Below are 16,771 nucleotides of genomic sequence, written 5' to 3'. Positions count from 1 at the left end.
CCCCCACCCCATCAGGGCGTTCTTCACAAGCCAGATGTATTTATTTATACAAGGACATGAATATGCAAGTGATCCCTGTAAGGAGAGTGCCATTCCACATTGGAGTTTATATATATATATATATATATATATGTGGTAAAAGAAGGGGGGGAATAGGGGTACCAGCGACTTGCAGTGTCTACCAAATTAATATATCTATGAAGAATATAGCAGGATACGGTTTTAAAAAAAGGAGTAACAATTTTTGTTTTCTACCTTATCCGCATTTGGCTTCCATGGACACTTTATCACAGCAATAGCGGCTCTCTATTCTAACCCCTCATCCGTGGTCCTGACCAATGGCTTGGGCTCACATCGAATCAACCTGAAGAATGGTACTCGGCAGGGATGCCCTCTCTCACCTCTACTTTTTGCCCTATGCATTGAACCTCTTGCGGCCCGAATCAGACTTAATACGGATATTGGGGGCATCACAGTGGGACAGAATTCGTATAAAATCTCTTTGTTTGCAGATGACGTATTCTTGACTCTCACTAACCCTCTGATATCTCTCCCTAACTTACAGAGAGAACTACTTTTACATGGTTCCCTCTCTGGTTACAAAATAAATCACACCAAATCCGAGGCCCTTACATTTAATGTTCCATCCCATACCCATAGGATTTTAACATCTTCTTTCCCTTTTCTTTGGAGACCCTCGGCTATTAAATACCTTGGCATATTTATTACTAAATCCTACACCAGCCTATATCAGGCTAATTATGTTCCCATAATTAAAACTCTCACTCAAGATCTAGATAAATGGGACCGTTTATTTATTTCATGGATCGGACGGATCAATGCCCTAAAAATGAATCTCCTCCCTTGTATTCTTTACCTGTTTCAGACCATTCCAATAATGGTGCCCCGAGTGACTTTGGCGTCCCTGCAATCACTGTGCAACAAATTTGTTTGGGCTCATCGTAAATCTCGATTACGACGAGCACTGTTGACTAAGAGTGCCACCTCAGGTGGTTTGGGATACCCTGACCTTCAGGCTTATTTTAACGCCTGTCACCTTAAGCACATAGTGTCCTGGCACTCCCCCCAAGGGATCAGAAAATGGGTAGATATCGAGAATTCACTATATCAGGGTGTCCCCCTCGACTCTCTTACGTGGCTCCCCAAGTCCTGCAGACCAGCCTCGGCCTACTCAGTCCCCACGATTAAATTCACACTCGGACTGTGGGATAAACTCCGCAGCACCCACAATCTATCTTCATACCCCTCACCCTTATCACCCATCTGGGGTCACCCCGCCTTTCCCCCAGGATGCGAGCGAAGAATAGCGGCCCCATGGCAATCCCAGGAGATTCATCCATGTTAAAGGCCACTCAGCACCGACCACTTTTGGAGACATTCAAGAGCGCTTTGGTATCCCATCCTCGTGTCAATACCATTATATCCAAATTCTCAGCTTCCTGAAATCTCAGCTTAAAACCACCCCCCTGAAAACACCCACCCCCTGTGAATATATGTGTTTACGTTCAATTGGCAAAAAGGGGAATATCTCAACAATATACAACTCAATCTTGGCACCAGACCCCCCAATCCGTGAATCCCATGAATTAGCCTGGGAATCAGATCTCTCCCACCCGTTGGAAGACGATCAATGGGTGGAAATCAGAATGCGTATCGCTAAGGCTTCTATCAGTGTAGCACTTAAGGAAACATGTTATAAGGTCTACACCAGGTGGTATCTGATCCCCTCCAGACTTCACTCCATCTTCCCCACAACATCAAATCTGTGCTGGAGACACTGTGGAGAGGAGGGAACCTTTTTTCACATATGGTGGACTTGCCCCTCTATCCGCCCCTTCTGGAACACGGTTGGAGCACTTATTGCTCAAACCTGCGGGCATAACCTTGACCTCTCCCCTGACATTGCTTTGCTTCACGCCCCCATACCGTCACTACCCAAAACCCAAGACAAGCTAATCATGCAACTTTGCATGGCGGCTAAAGCACTGATCGCTAAATGCTGGAAAGACCATAAACCACCCTCCAAGGCTGTACTATTGACTAAGATTAATCACATAGCCAATATGGAATACATTACAAGCCTAAGGAATAACACTGTGGCTCAGTTCCACAACACCTGGTCTCCTTGGTACCTCGCCCGCTCTTTATTGATGCCCGGACTCTGCTAATACTGCTAATATTGCTAATATTGCTAATACTGCTAACACCGCTAGCATTACTATTTCCTCTAGCTCACCAATTGTCCCTCCTTATGGTATTAAAACAGAAGACTATTCCCAACCTCTTGCTTCCTTATAGGGAACCTTCTTAATTTTCCTCCTCTACTAACATCCGTTTTCTCGCTTCTTCACTCCCTTCCCCCTCTTTCTCTTTCTTGCCTCTATCCTCCATAGATTTACACTCTGTTTTGATATAGAAACGATCCGATAAATAAAAAATAAAATGAGAATTGATTAGGTTCACATGTGGACTTATATAAGACACAATTTGAAGATACCGGTTAACCTTTATTACCATAGAATTGTCTTTATTAAGTTGGTATGATATGTACACATCCTGTCTTCATGTTCATAACCTCAACTTGTACAACCTAACTATTGTTACTGTTTTGGATACTGTTCATTCTCAATAAAAAATTCTAACTTTAAAAAAAAAAAAAAAAAGGAGTAACAATATATTTATTTATACAATTTATGACATAATGATGGGATAAAAAAGTAGATAAAAACTTGATATGCAGTAAAAAAGATTTTTTTAAAAAACATAAACGGATGTAATAAAAATTTAATGTATAATTTAGCTAGAATCCAAAATCACGTAAAATCAGTAAAAGCAATTTCATACTGATAAAAAGTATTTTAGGATGGTAAAAATGATGCTTATCTTTGAAGATGGAGAGTCAGTGGAGGTACACCCAACGCGTTTCGTCCTCAGACTTCATCAAGGGGTAAGGGACTAGTGTACAAACACTCTTATTTATAGCAGCACTGATTAAGGAAGAGTGTCTATGACATCACTTCCTGTTAGTGTTAATCTTTCAGAATTATAACACAAAACTGAATTTCAATGTAGGTAATGGGTATGGCTACTAATGGTGAGGCCAAATATAGTTTGTAATGTTAAAAACGAGCAGAGTACATGGAGAAATCATATAAAAACGGACAGGACGCTTTTCGCGTCACTTCCGCCCCACTTCCTGTGTCCTCAGTGTCTCATTGCGCATGCGCACCTCGCGCTACTTCCGGTCTAACGTCCTCGTGATGAATTGGCTATGCCCTTCTTCCGGTTGGGCGTAGACGTCTCTCTGCCCTTCTTCCGGCTGGGCGGGTGCGTGGTGCCTTGTCACAGCTGTTTCCAGCATCTCCATAGTGATTTGCGGTTTCATATACAGGGATGCGGTGGCCATCTTTGAAATGGTTTTTTGGACTGTAATTCCAATCCATACGGCGGCCATCTTTAAGGAGCCTTTGGATCGCAGACACTGCTTTATGTTTGAGGTGCAGAAGCAGCTCAAACAAATAAGACAAACATACATATTAGTATTTGTGAATAGAATGAATTAAAAAAAACTATTTAAAACATATTGCTTAGATATAAGTAATGCTTAGTGGACCAAAGAATGGATTATATCAATATTTAAACCCAGGTCTGGGTTAGTGATAATTTCGACTTCTGGACTTTCATTAATAAAGCGTGATATTTAATAAATTATTATTTATTAAATTATTAATGCTGTGCTAAGATATTATTAGATCTTAATTAAAGGAAAGGGGACATTCAAATAGGTGCAGAGAGTGGATTTTCTGAGTGGTGATATAGAGGTGTCTAATATGGTATTATAGGTAAATCATTAATTGATTAGTGCAAAAAAAAATTTGGGATGTTGTGAGGATAAATGAAAATAACGTGAGGGAAGTATTTTTCAGAGATAAGGTGGAGGTCTTAGGTCGTGGAGTATGTGAATTAGGTTTCTAAAAGGTTGTGATAAATTTTTAAGAGATGTTATGAACATTTATCAAGAATAAAGATATAGTGTCTGTGCAGAAAGTGGATTATTCGTATGTCAATATTCCCTGTATTGCCACCGTTACGAGTTAGCTGGTCTACCCTTATACAGTACCCAATCTTCTCAAGTGGTTACCCACTTGGTACTGATTGGGCCCAACACTGCTTAGCTTCCAAGATCGGACGAGATTGGGCGTGTGCCAGTGCGGTGTGACTGTATTTTTCGGCGAAATTACTTATTCACACAGTAACAGGTTTTTATTGGGAATAATTGACATTCTATCTTAGAACCTTAACTGTAAAAGTGCAAGGTGCCGACGGAAAAAAGAGGAATATACTATACATATCCATGATTGTTTGGTCATCGATGCCTCTGTCAAAGAAAGGGTGCGATTTCGTATCCTTCATTGAAGCCCAGAGTGTGTGAGGTTTTTAGTTGAAATATCCAGAACATTTCTCTCTGGGACAGTTTCTTGGCAGTTTCTTCCTCTTTTTTCCGTCGTATTGTTTTAATAAGCATCTGCTCACACATACCTGTGGCGCCATACCCCCACTACCCATATATATATATATATATATATATATATTTAACTGTAAGTGGAAATTAAACAAAAAGATAGAAAATCCAGTCAATTTTGAATATGGAAGGTTGTTATAAATGGCAACTGCCACACCGATAAACTACCTCTACCCCCACTCTCTCTCTCTCCCCAGCACCCTCTCTCCATATTCAGCAAGTGTGAGACAGTCAGATCAATATTTTTACTTAATTATAAGTAGGCTGTAACATCTCCCTGCATGATCACTTTCATTTGGTCCGTGTGGCCGCCTCTGGTGGCCACTGGACCAAATGAACATATTATATAGAATGATAACACATACATGCAGGGCCAGTGCAAGGTTTTTCGGCACCCTAGGCAAAACTTCTGCCTACTGCCCCTTCCCCCTACCCACCCTTCAGGTGAAAGGCATGCTGCTGCTCTCTCCCACCCCCAATCTGTTGCATGGCTGCTCTCTTCTCCCCATCTCCCCAGTCCATGTGGGTGCAAGCTGCTCTCACCCCCCCCCCCCTCTGTTAAATGTTTGCTGTTCTATCTCCCCCACCATCTGTGTGCGTGCTGCTCCTCATCCCCCCCAGACTGTGTGCATGCCTGATGCTCACCTCCGCCCCCTCCTTCTCCCCAGATCACTCCCCCTCTTTCCTTGTCAAATGCAGAGAGTGCACTGTGCAGGCCACCTTACCTTCTTCAGGCTGCGATGCAGAGTTGGGACTGAGTAGTCTGCAAAAGAGTCTGGAATGAAGAGCAGCGCCACATGTCACCCCCAGCCAGGACTCCAGGATCTATCAAAGTTACTGCCTATGCCGGGTGGAGGTGGACCTGGAGGCTGCAATACGGGAGTTTGACAATCGCGACTACTGTAAGATATGAGTGCCGGGGGGATTGCGGTGGCTGTGAGGTAGGACCATGCTACCTTTTTCAGGCAGCTGTAGCAGGACGCCCCCTCAGGTTACGGCGCCCCTAGGCAGCTGTCTAAAGCTGCCTAGTGGAAGCTCCAGCCCTGCATACATGTGGTATGATGAATGTTGGGATTGAACAAAGAAGAACTAAAAGATACAGTAACAAAAAGGCTTTTGCTAATAGTAGTATGTACATGATCCATCATCCTCCAAGAAGAAACCATATTGGCGGTAAATCACTTGTCCAAGAGCTGATACAATCCTTCATTTTTACTATAGATCACAAAATGTAAGTAGTTACAAAAGTTTAGAAATCATCACCATGGGAACATGGGAGTGTTCTGCAAATTCTTATGGACTATAAAGGGATCTATCATATAAATAATATAGTACTTTTCCTAAGAACACAATCGAGCACTGTATAATAGAAAGTCATCTCCTTAAAGATCATCCTGCCTTGTGATGTCATGTCTTAATAAGCATGTAGTTCAAGATTAATTACCATGCTGTGCCTGCGGCATATATTCATTATTTATAAAAGAAAAATTAAATTATATGTGAAAAACTAAAGCCACTAAATCAAAGTGTTAAAAATTGTATTTAAATATATTTGGATATGGCTTCATATACACCCGTCAGCATCATACATTTGGTTTTTCATTTTCTGGGAAACTTTTACATGGAGTCAGGCAGATTAGCGTAATAAAATGTCAACTCTCAAGAAATATTCGGAAAAATACAAAAAAGGTAAAAGAAGGAAAATTAATCACTGAGCCTTAATTAAAAAGGAACTATCACTCTGACTAATAACAGGTTTCATCCTAGACGATGCATTATTTAAAAGTTATTCATCAATCTGTAAATGTGTTACTTGGTTAAGCTTTTAGTTATGTCTAGTCTCTTCAATATCTGCTACCATATAAAATATATAAGGAAAAGGTTGCTATAAAATAATCTTATTCATATATAGAACAAGCAAAATGTTCCAAGTTAAATTTCAGAATTTTTAATAAAAAAAACAATTTGATTAAAAAAATAGGATTCATAATAGAATTAAAACACAATTCTGACTTTCATATGTAATTTTATATCAAATTGGAAAGCTTTTGCTTTCACAATTTCTTGAGTAAGTATCTCCGAGCCTGACTGTATGTAGCCGGGGACCCCAGCAGATATTGGAGCTGAATTTACCATTTTAGAGCCTGGCCCTGGTAGGTAATGCAATCTGAAGATGGCATTAGCCCGGAGATTCCCAAACTGTGTGCCGTTGGAAACCACTGCATTAGCCTATTGTAGCCTGTGGGCATCGTTTAGAAAAAACTACCAGAAAGGGATCCATAGCATTCCTCCATGGCGCTTACCACTTGCGCATGCATGATCATCAGACCACATATGGCCAGTACTGCACACAGCTCCCAAAGGAATAGTGGAGGGATCTGGAAGATCTAACTGCATGGATAGGCTCCTTTAGGAGCGCCGGCTCTGCTGGAGTATTTTAATACATCTGGACAAATCATAATTTCTTATGGCCGTGAATAGTGCCAATAAGAATATGCCCCTAACATTCACTGGGGCAGATATATTAACCTGGAGAAGGGATAAGGAAGTGATAAAGCAGTGATAAGTGCAAGTTGATAACGCACCAGCCAATCAGCTCCAATATGCAAATTGACAGTTAGGAGCTGACTGGCTGGTGCGTTATCACCTTCCACTTATCACTGCTTATTATCACTTCTTTATCCCTTCTCCAGGCTTAATATATCTGCCCCACTGTTTGCAGTTCTCCAAGTGAAGCTGCCTAGGGGTGAATAATCCTCTTAATGAGCAGTACATTGTATTTTGCTGGTAACGTGAAAGTATCCCTTCATGACAAATATTGGGAGCAGGAGATGTAGAAAATATTATATTATGTATATTTTACTTTAATCTGAGAAAGTGTGAATCAAGTCTCTTGGCAGGTAAGGTGCATTTACCTTATGGCTCTTTTCTGTTAACCTACATTTCTCATTCTGATCTGAAGTACCAACATGTTTAGAATACTGAGCATGTATAATAGTGGTTCTTTGCGAACAAATATGCTAGCATAAGTGGAGAGATAATAAGTTCCCAATTACATGAGTCTAGTAAATTTATCACAAAGCATAAAATTCGCTAATTGTCAAATAAAACCAAATATATTGTGAAAGGGCTTAGAATAGGTCAAACAGATGGTGATATTGAAATATTAGAATAACTAAGTGGAATTATTAACACAGTACATACTATAGAGAAAAATAAAGAAAATAAGTTAAACAATAAAAACAAATATGAAAATAAATATGTACAGTTGTGGATATACCAATATGTCCAATAAAACAGAAAACATAGGGGGTAATTCAGACCTGATCGTAGCAGCAAATTTGTTAGCAATTGAGCAAAACCATGGGGGTAATTCAGACCTAATCGCTCGCTAGCTGTTTTTTGCAGTACTGTGATCGCATAGTCGCTGCCCACCGGGGAGTGTATTTTAGCTGTGCAAGTGTGCGATCGCATGTGCAGCCGAGCGGTACAAAAAACGTTGGCAGTTTCTGAGTAGCCCAGGACTTACTCAGCCGCTGCGATGACTTCAGCCTGTCCGGGGCCGGAATTGACGTCAGACACCTGCCTTGCAAACGCTTGGACACGCCTGCGTTTTTCCAACCACTCCCTGAAAGCGGTCAGTTGACACCCACAAATGCCTTCTTCCTGTCAATCTCCTTGCGATCGGCTATGCGAATGTATTCTTAGTAAAACCCATCGCACAACAATGATCCACTTTGTACCTGTACGACATGCCTGCGCATTGCGGTGCATACGCATGCGCAGTTCTGACCTGATCACAGTGCTGCAAAAAACGCTAGCGAGTGTTCGGGTCTGAATTACCCCCCATGTGCATTGCAGGTGTGGCAGATGTAACATGTGCAGAGAGAGTTAGATTTGGGTGGGTTATATTATTTCTGTGCAGGGTAAATAATGGCTGCTTTATTTCTACACTGCAATTTAGATTTCAGTTTGAACACACACCACCCAAATCTAACTCTCTCTGCACATGTTACATCTGCCCCACCTGCAGTGCACATAGTTTTGCCCAACTGCTAACAAATTTGCTGCTACGATCAGGTCTGAATTACCCCCATTACTCTTTCATGTGCAAACAGGTAATACTTGTATTTATTGTACATCTATAAGGGAGGAGGACAAAAGACTGGGCATCAAAAGGTTTCATCAGGCGGTCTGAAAGAAGGTCACCCAGGGATAATCGTATAACATTTTGGGGTCAATTCAATTAGGGAAACTGTTAATAACAGTAAGGAAAGGGGGGAAATTATTAGATATAGGCACTTTGCCTCTCAAAAAAAATACAGACCTTTCAATCATTATGCATAAAATAAAATATAGACTCGAGAGTGAACCTGCCATGAAAATAGTGATTACATGGACGTCTTTGTCAAGCAGCATATTATTAATGCCAGTTTTTAGTTTTAAGAGTGATGAATGTGTCAGTATAATTTTCCTTCACAGGAGGTAGCAAAGCTAGATGAGAGATAAGATGTAAGAATATGTCTAAGGAAGGGATGAAAGCTATGTTGATGCCAGTTACTCACTGGCAAGTAAAACAAACATGGTGGAGATAATAGTAATTTACTGTACTCCAATACTATTCTAGTCTCAGGTCTACAGCAATAATACCCCAGGGCAGAGGTTCCCAAACTGTGTGCCGTGGCTCCCTGGGGTGCCTCGGGACACATGCAGGGGTGCCCTGGGTTGGTGGTCCAGGACCAATTCAAATTATTCATGGTCAATATAATAGGCAAACCAGTGCTGGTGGCTGCCAGTCATAAAATATGTGGCCAAACAGAAGCAAATCTTGTCCCTCACCATGCGATCTACTTAATCTTATATTACTTTCTAAATTTCTCAATAAGAATTTTTTGGCCTAGGGGTGCTGTAAAATAAACTCTGATATTCTAGGGCGCCGTGATTCAAAAAAGTTTGTAAACCACTGCCCCAGGGGAAAGGTTAAAATAACATTGGAATATGATTTTCCAATTATACACTTTGCTAAAATGTAATAGAAAGTGGAAGGTCTGGTATATATCCAACATAAAGCTGCATGAGTATTGGAGAACCAAGGTTATTCTGTAGATTATGCAGAAACAGCAGTATTATACTATTGTGAAGCTTTCCTCTTGGAATCATTTGGTCACAGCAATGTCAGTTACTGCTGTATGACTGGGAATCGGAAATGTGACCAATAATCATCAATACTTATGGTCAATAAACATTTCAGCTTAATAGAGTCAATCAAGAGAATGATTATCTCCCAATCGCTTTTATGTATACATCTCATGACCATATCCCATTTGTCTTTATACTGTACATACAACAAATGGTCATATCCCTTTTGCTTCATAAATATGATACAGTTAATGACCATTTTCTATTTACCATCTTATAAAAGATATGCCAATGGCCATCTTCCATTTGCCTTCATACACTCACTCATTAATCATTTCCCATTTTCATTAATGCATACAGCTAGTAGTCATGTCATGTTTACACTATAGCAATGACCATGTTCTTCACAGTACACCGATGACCATGTCCTGTGTGGCTTTCATTATGAATATTGGATCATATTTATGTAGGGGTTGGGAATGGAATTCCAGCGGTCAGAGTCTTGACCGTCAGAATGTAGGCCATGGGATCCCAAAGGTGAAAATGCTGGCAATCTATAGTAAATATTCTATGTCTAACCCTAACCCCAACCCTAATACACCTCTCCCACAGCCTAACACTAACCCTCCCCTCCCGCAGCCTAACCCATGTACTTAACGCTTCAAGTTGTCAGCATTTTCACCTGTCAGGATCCCGCTACCATTATTCTGATGGACGGGATTGTGACCATTGCAATGACAACTACATTCCTTATGCAGCATGGGGCATCTTAGAGTGGGCCAACCTTGTGATTTGTATTTATGTTTTTTCTGCTGTAGAATATCCCATGTTCAATTCCTCCATCAAACATTGAACTCATGACTATGTCTTATTCTATCTACATATCAATCTACATACGTACAACAGCCAATTACCATCTACCATGCCAAATACCAAAATTACAGCCAATTACTACCTCCCATTCCAACTACATACATTACCGCCAATTACCATCTCCCATTCCATCTACAAACATAGGAGTCAATTACCATCTCTCATTCCATCTACTTACATCACAGCCAATCACCATCTCCCGATCCTCTTAAATGCTACAAATTAACATCTGCCATTGAGCATTCATGCATGCAATAACTTTTGCCTATATCACCTTCGTACATACAACCAATTAGAATCTCCCAATTCATGTACAGTACAGACATTTAATGAACCAAATAATCTGTCATCTGCCTTTATTCATACAACAAATGACCATATCCTATCTACCTTCATGTGTAGAGCAAATAACCATGACTTATTTGCCGTCACAAATACAATTAATGATGTGTTTTTTACATTCATGTATGCAGTCAATGACCATCTTCCCTTACCTTCATAAATATACAGCAGGGCTGGCCAAACCGGTCCTCGAGATCTACCAACAGTTCATGTTTTCCAGGCCTCCTGGAGACCTGTAGAATGGTCAGTTAGGAATGAATGCAGCACATCTTAATTAGTAATGACTACACCTGTGCACCAGATAGGTGGTCTGGAAAATGTGAACTGTTGGTAGATCTCGAGGACCGGTTTGGCCAGCCCTGATATACAGTAAAGCAAGCACTGACCAGTTCTCATTTGGATTAACACATAAAAGCAGTGACCGTAGTTCACCACAGTTCACTTGTCCTCATACGTACACCCAGTGACGAGCTCTCATTTAACTTCTTAAAGTTCACTTTTATTAACTTTTTACTTTTAGGACTAAAATATGCAAAAGACAATATTTTTTTCAAACAGTCTATTAGACAAGTATAACCCTTATCCTTATCTTAAATCATTTGGTAAATATGCTCTCTAGTAGAGTTGATCTAGTCCTTACCTTGTCTGCAGTTTGTCTGTCTGCAGTGGGCTATGCATGCTATCACAGGAAGCTTAAACAGAGTAATGTAGTATGTTACTTGTGTTACTTAATGATGTAGGAAAGATTTTTTGAACCGCTTTCAACACCACAAGAATTGTAGCTTATTTCCCATTACACATGTAAGGAGTATATTTTAACTCTACTTTTTTATCTTGCAGGTCGCAAGTTTCTGATTGCAAATGCCCAGATGGACAACTGTGCTATAATCTACTGTAACGATGGTTTCTGTGATATGTTTGGCTACTCCAGGGTGGAGGTTATGCAAAGACCTTGTACCTGTGACTTTCTAACGGGTCCAGAAACCACGCATAACAGCATTACACAACTCGCTCAGGCCCTATTAGGAGCTGAAGAACGCAAGTTGGAGATCCTCTACTATAGGAAAGAAGGTAAGTAATGCGAATACATCCCTTATTTCAAGTATGAATTAATTGAACTTCTCAGAAAACACAGTTTCAAACAATGCTGACTAACCCGGCAGTTGTGTTTTAGAAGTTCACTGTAACTCTTTATCTTGGTCCTCAGGTTCCTTGACAATATCCTTTGTCTTACCCATGGTTTCCTATATTTCTTGGTCCCAATTATATCTCTGAATCAGTTTTACTGTACATTTCATTTAAATTGCTATAAAGTTATCGAAAAAGTATGAATTTTATTGTTAAAGATGAAATGGATTTAAGCATGGAATAAGGTAAATATTAACAATAAGAGCAAGACACTATTTGACATTACTGTATGTCAATACTGTAGTTGTGTATTACTTATCTGAATAATATATATAAATGATTGGTTAAAAAAAATCTTTATTGATTGTTACAATGAGATAAAGATACGGAGGCGTTTCTGAATATTAAATTATTCAAATACATACATAGCATACTATGGGGCTCATTTATCAACAGGTGATAAAACTCGTTGTGAATAGTGAAACTTGTTACATATGATAAATGGTGCTCCAGCCATTCAGCTCCTAAGTGTCATGTGTTCAGGTCCTGTCGTTTGTTTGAAAAATGACAGTTGGGAGCTGATTGGCTGGAAACCAATTATCAATGAGTGATAAAACTTGTTGTGAATGATAAACCTTGCTGCGTATGATAAATGTTATTCCAGCCAATCACCTGTCAACTGTCATTTTGAAACACACGACAGTTAGGAGCGGAACACATGACAGTTAGGAGCTGATTGGCTGGGGCACCATTTATCATATGCAACAAGTTTTACCAATCACGCGTTTTTTCACTTGTTGATAAATGAGCCACTATATAACAGAAATATTGTAATTATTTATAGACAACAGGAAAAGGTTGCTGTTGAATCATGAAGACTATATGAGACTGCATTGCCATATGAGGTTATTGTTTATTTGAATGGGTATTTATAAGCGTTGATGGAAGAGCCCCAGGAAATGGGTGGTAAGGGGAGGGAAAGGTCAGCAGAGGAGATATGACAAGCAGAGCTACTAAGTTAGATTCTGGTTACTTGATTCCTGGGGGTGGCTAGTGTTTCCAATTTGGCCTATTTTGTCTATCATAATCATTTTCACCCTTCTGAAGCAGGTTGGGAGCTTACCTATGTGAGCCATGGACTGTGTGAATTGGTAGATGTACACAAAGGAGTAAGGCCAGTTACTGTATATCATAGTAGTGTAACTTGAATGAAACATCAACTTTTTGTTCTGTTTAAGATGCCATTAGGATGTTTTTTGGGTGGATCAACTTACATCTTTTAGTTGTGTTGTTACTTGCAGCATACAAAATAATGGATTATAACAAAACAGCATAACAATTGTCTGGCATTTGGGGGAAAGAAGATATATTTATTTCGGCATGAATATGATCATTTGACTTCCTTATACCCCTTTCATGCCGCACAAATAACCCGGTATCGACCCGGCACATTGCCGGGTTGACATGGGTCGGTGTGCGGTGTGAAAGGGCCATGTTCAAATTCCCTGGTCGCCTGACCTGGTAAATCAACCCCGGAATAAATCAGTGTTATACCGGGTCAGTGGCAGCGTGAACGGGTTCCTGGGTCTGTGTGAATTGGTAGATGTACACAAAGGAGTAAGGCCAGCCACTGTATATCATAGTAGTGTAACTGAATGAAACATCAACGTTTTGTTCTGTTTAAGATACCATTAGGAAGGTGTATTCTGTGCTCTACCATACAGTCCTACAGTGGAAAAAAAATAGGGAGGGTTAAAGTGTTGGTACAGAACTAAAGTACCAAGGCAATGCCACAAACATGGCTGATGGCTTGTCAGGGAGAGCCCATGTTGTTTTCTTTTCACTGTGAAAGATACCCAGTGTCGGACTGGAGCATGAAGGGCCCACCGGGGGTATGCAGTGGTAGGGGCACATGATTAGAGGTGTGGTCAGCCTCCACAGAGGTTTGGCTAACCATTATAAAGTACCTGGTCTGGACGCCTTAATAATTTATATAGTAATTAATGCTAGCGCATGCATGATAATGTGCCAGATTAATGACAGCAATGTACTGTAGAGAATACATCATAATCCTGTGCAGTATAAGGTAACATATGTATAATATATAATTCAAGTGCACAGTCTAGAACCTGATTCCTAGAGGAGGAGGGGCCCCCAGGCAGTGGGGCCTACCGGTGGTTTCCCCTGTACCCCTGAGGGCCAGTCTGAGCCTGAAGATACCTGAGGCTGAGAGGAAAATTCTGCATTAAGTGTATTCTCTGGGGGTAATGTGAGGGGTAGCGAGCTTTAATTGAATGCCTTTGGGCTGACAGCTAATAAAATGTGCCCCATAGTGCACTAAGAAATAAAGGTAATTTCAGGAAAGATAAATGACATCAGTGGGGATTATTTACCCAGTACTCACTATAAACAAACATCTGATGATTTTGCCCTCCACACAGATGTAAGTAATTTTAGTGCTAGTAGGGAAGTATTCCTGTTATATCACAAGTGCACATACTTACAGGACCACCGTGTCCGGAGAGGAGAGTGACAGCCAGCCCCGGGTCCCAGCACCTGTGCAATGAATCTGGCAGAAGCGGGACTAGTCCATGTGCAAATGCCATGGTGCGACTGCGCATACCCAACCCCCCGGCTTCTATGGACTGCATTGACTTCAGCCCATAGAAGCCGGATTGGGCTGTACAAAAGGCAGGGAGTGGCTTCCTACAGGAAGACAGTTCTCTGCTTATCACAGTCCGGTCTGGCATACCGGAGGGACAAAACACCTCCCAATGGGATTGCCTTGTGTGTCTGTGACTGACAGGTAGGACTTTCAATAGGACGTCACTGCCAGTCACAGTGTAGCCAGTGCAGTCACAGACTGCATCTGGTTTCCCTGACGCTATTCTGGGTGGTGGACTTTACCTGGGAAGCATAGGTAAAAAATCCACTACTTGGACTGTCCCAGAAAGGAACAGTAGTGGAGCAGATGTATTAAGCCTGGGGAAGTGATAAAGTGGAAGGTGATAATGCACCAGCCAGTCAGCTCCTAGCTGTCATTTTTCAAACCTAGCCTGTAACATAACAGGAGCTGATGCATTGTCACCTTCCACTTTATCACTTCTCCAGGCTTAATACATCTGCCCCAGTGTGTCTAAGTTAAGAAGATCTCCACTCAAAATAGATCTGGTTGGTTCTCATCTCTCTTGTGTTATAATGTGAACTGGAGGCACTGTGCGGTATAATGTGTACTAGCAGCACTACAATTGTGCACTGGGAATATGGCATAATATGAACTGGTGGCATTGTATGGTATTATAGGGCACTACCATGGGCATAAAATGAACTAGGGTACTACAATAGGCATACAATGAACTAGGGTACTACAATGAACAAGGGCACAATTTTTGTATGGTGCATTAAATTAACTAGGGCAATATTATGGGGCATAAAATGAACGACTGTGGAGCATTTTCTCTGTAGAAGCTTTGTAAAGGAGCCCCTTCAAAATGTTGCTATGGGGCCCACAAAGTTCTGACTATAGCTCTCCTGACAAGGAATGCAAATTATATTCTGTGCAACACATTGAAGCTTTGTTACATGCACTTGGAACATATAAGCATTGTTATGTGCATGTAAGGCTTCTGATATTTATCTAGCGTCTGAGTTTGGATACCACTATCAGCCAGGTCTAACCTTGATCATGTTGTGTTACAGTATGTTTCGTTATGTTATTTATCAGGCTACAGAAACAATTAGATTGTAAGCTCTGTCAGATAGCTACATGATATCAAGGTATGAAAATGCTACATTTTATAAAAAGAAATTACGTATTTGTTCCCCTGACAGTGTTTACACGTTTTCATATTTATATTACGTTCCATAAAAAAGCTTTCCCTATCATCCAGTGTATGTGACAGTGAATGTAACAGCTCTAGCTTATTTCTATGGGAGTCTCATACCCCTTTCACACCTCAGCTTGTACCCGGTAATTTGCCATTTTTACTGGCTTCCTAAACGGTTCGAGCTGCGATGTGAAAGGGTCACCTTCAATTTACCATTTACAAAATACCGGTATTTTGAAACGGTAAAAAAGCAGGGTCCTAACCGTTTCAGACCCGTTTAATTGTGCAGTGTGAAAGGGTCTGAAACGGTATTTGCAAGCCCCAGAAGGTGATAGGCTGTCTCCATGTGTGATCTCACCAGGCAGAATGAGGAAATAAACATTTAAAATGACAACCACTGTTTTGTATGGGTGAAACGGGTTCAGTGTGAAAGGTACCAAAACGGTAATGAAATGGTAATTGTCAGGTCCGGGTGTTTTTGTGAATCCGTTAACCCGGGACCAACCACAGGTGTAGGTGCTGGGCTATGAAGAAAGCAGGGAGGACGAAGAAAGTTCCGATTCATATATTTATTCAAAATAACAATTCAGTAAAGAGTTAACTGACAAGTTGTTAATCATCATATTATACTGAAGTATTGCAGGAATAATATGCAAGAGAAAACTCAAAAATACATAAAAGAAATGTTCATGGAAACATATGCAAAACAAGCTGATGAATAAATGTTGGATTGTCCAAATATAAACGAGCTTTGATGCTGAACTGCAGAATATGATTAACTGGATAATGCAGACATGAAGAGATAACTGTAAGGATTTGCAATGGAGTTTTGAGAGTTAACTGAGAGACTGTGAAGAATTATCCTTGTTATGACAACATAGCAAATATAAACAAGCTTTGATGCTGAACTGCAGAATGT

The 16,771-nt window shown here is 40.6% G+C and overlaps 1 pseudogene; it reads right to left on the bottom strand.

Annotated features, from left to right (window-relative positions):
* Positions 1 to 4,129: 4,129 nt before the first annotated feature.
* Positions 4,130 to 4,248, bottom strand: LOC134896935 (5S ribosomal RNA; annotated as a pseudogene).
* Between the last annotated feature and the right edge of the window lie 12,523 nt (positions 4,249 to 16,771).

The sequence above is a fragment of the Pseudophryne corroboree genome, chromosome 3 (genome assembly GCF_028390025.1).
Source record: "Pseudophryne corroboree isolate aPseCor3 chromosome 3, aPseCor3.hap2, whole genome shotgun sequence".
In the NCBI taxonomy this organism is placed as follows: domain Eukaryota; kingdom Metazoa; phylum Chordata; class Amphibia; order Anura; family Myobatrachidae; genus Pseudophryne; species Pseudophryne corroboree.
Note: the sequence above shows the minus strand (reverse complement) of the source record. Positions and strands in the feature narration are given on the sequence as shown.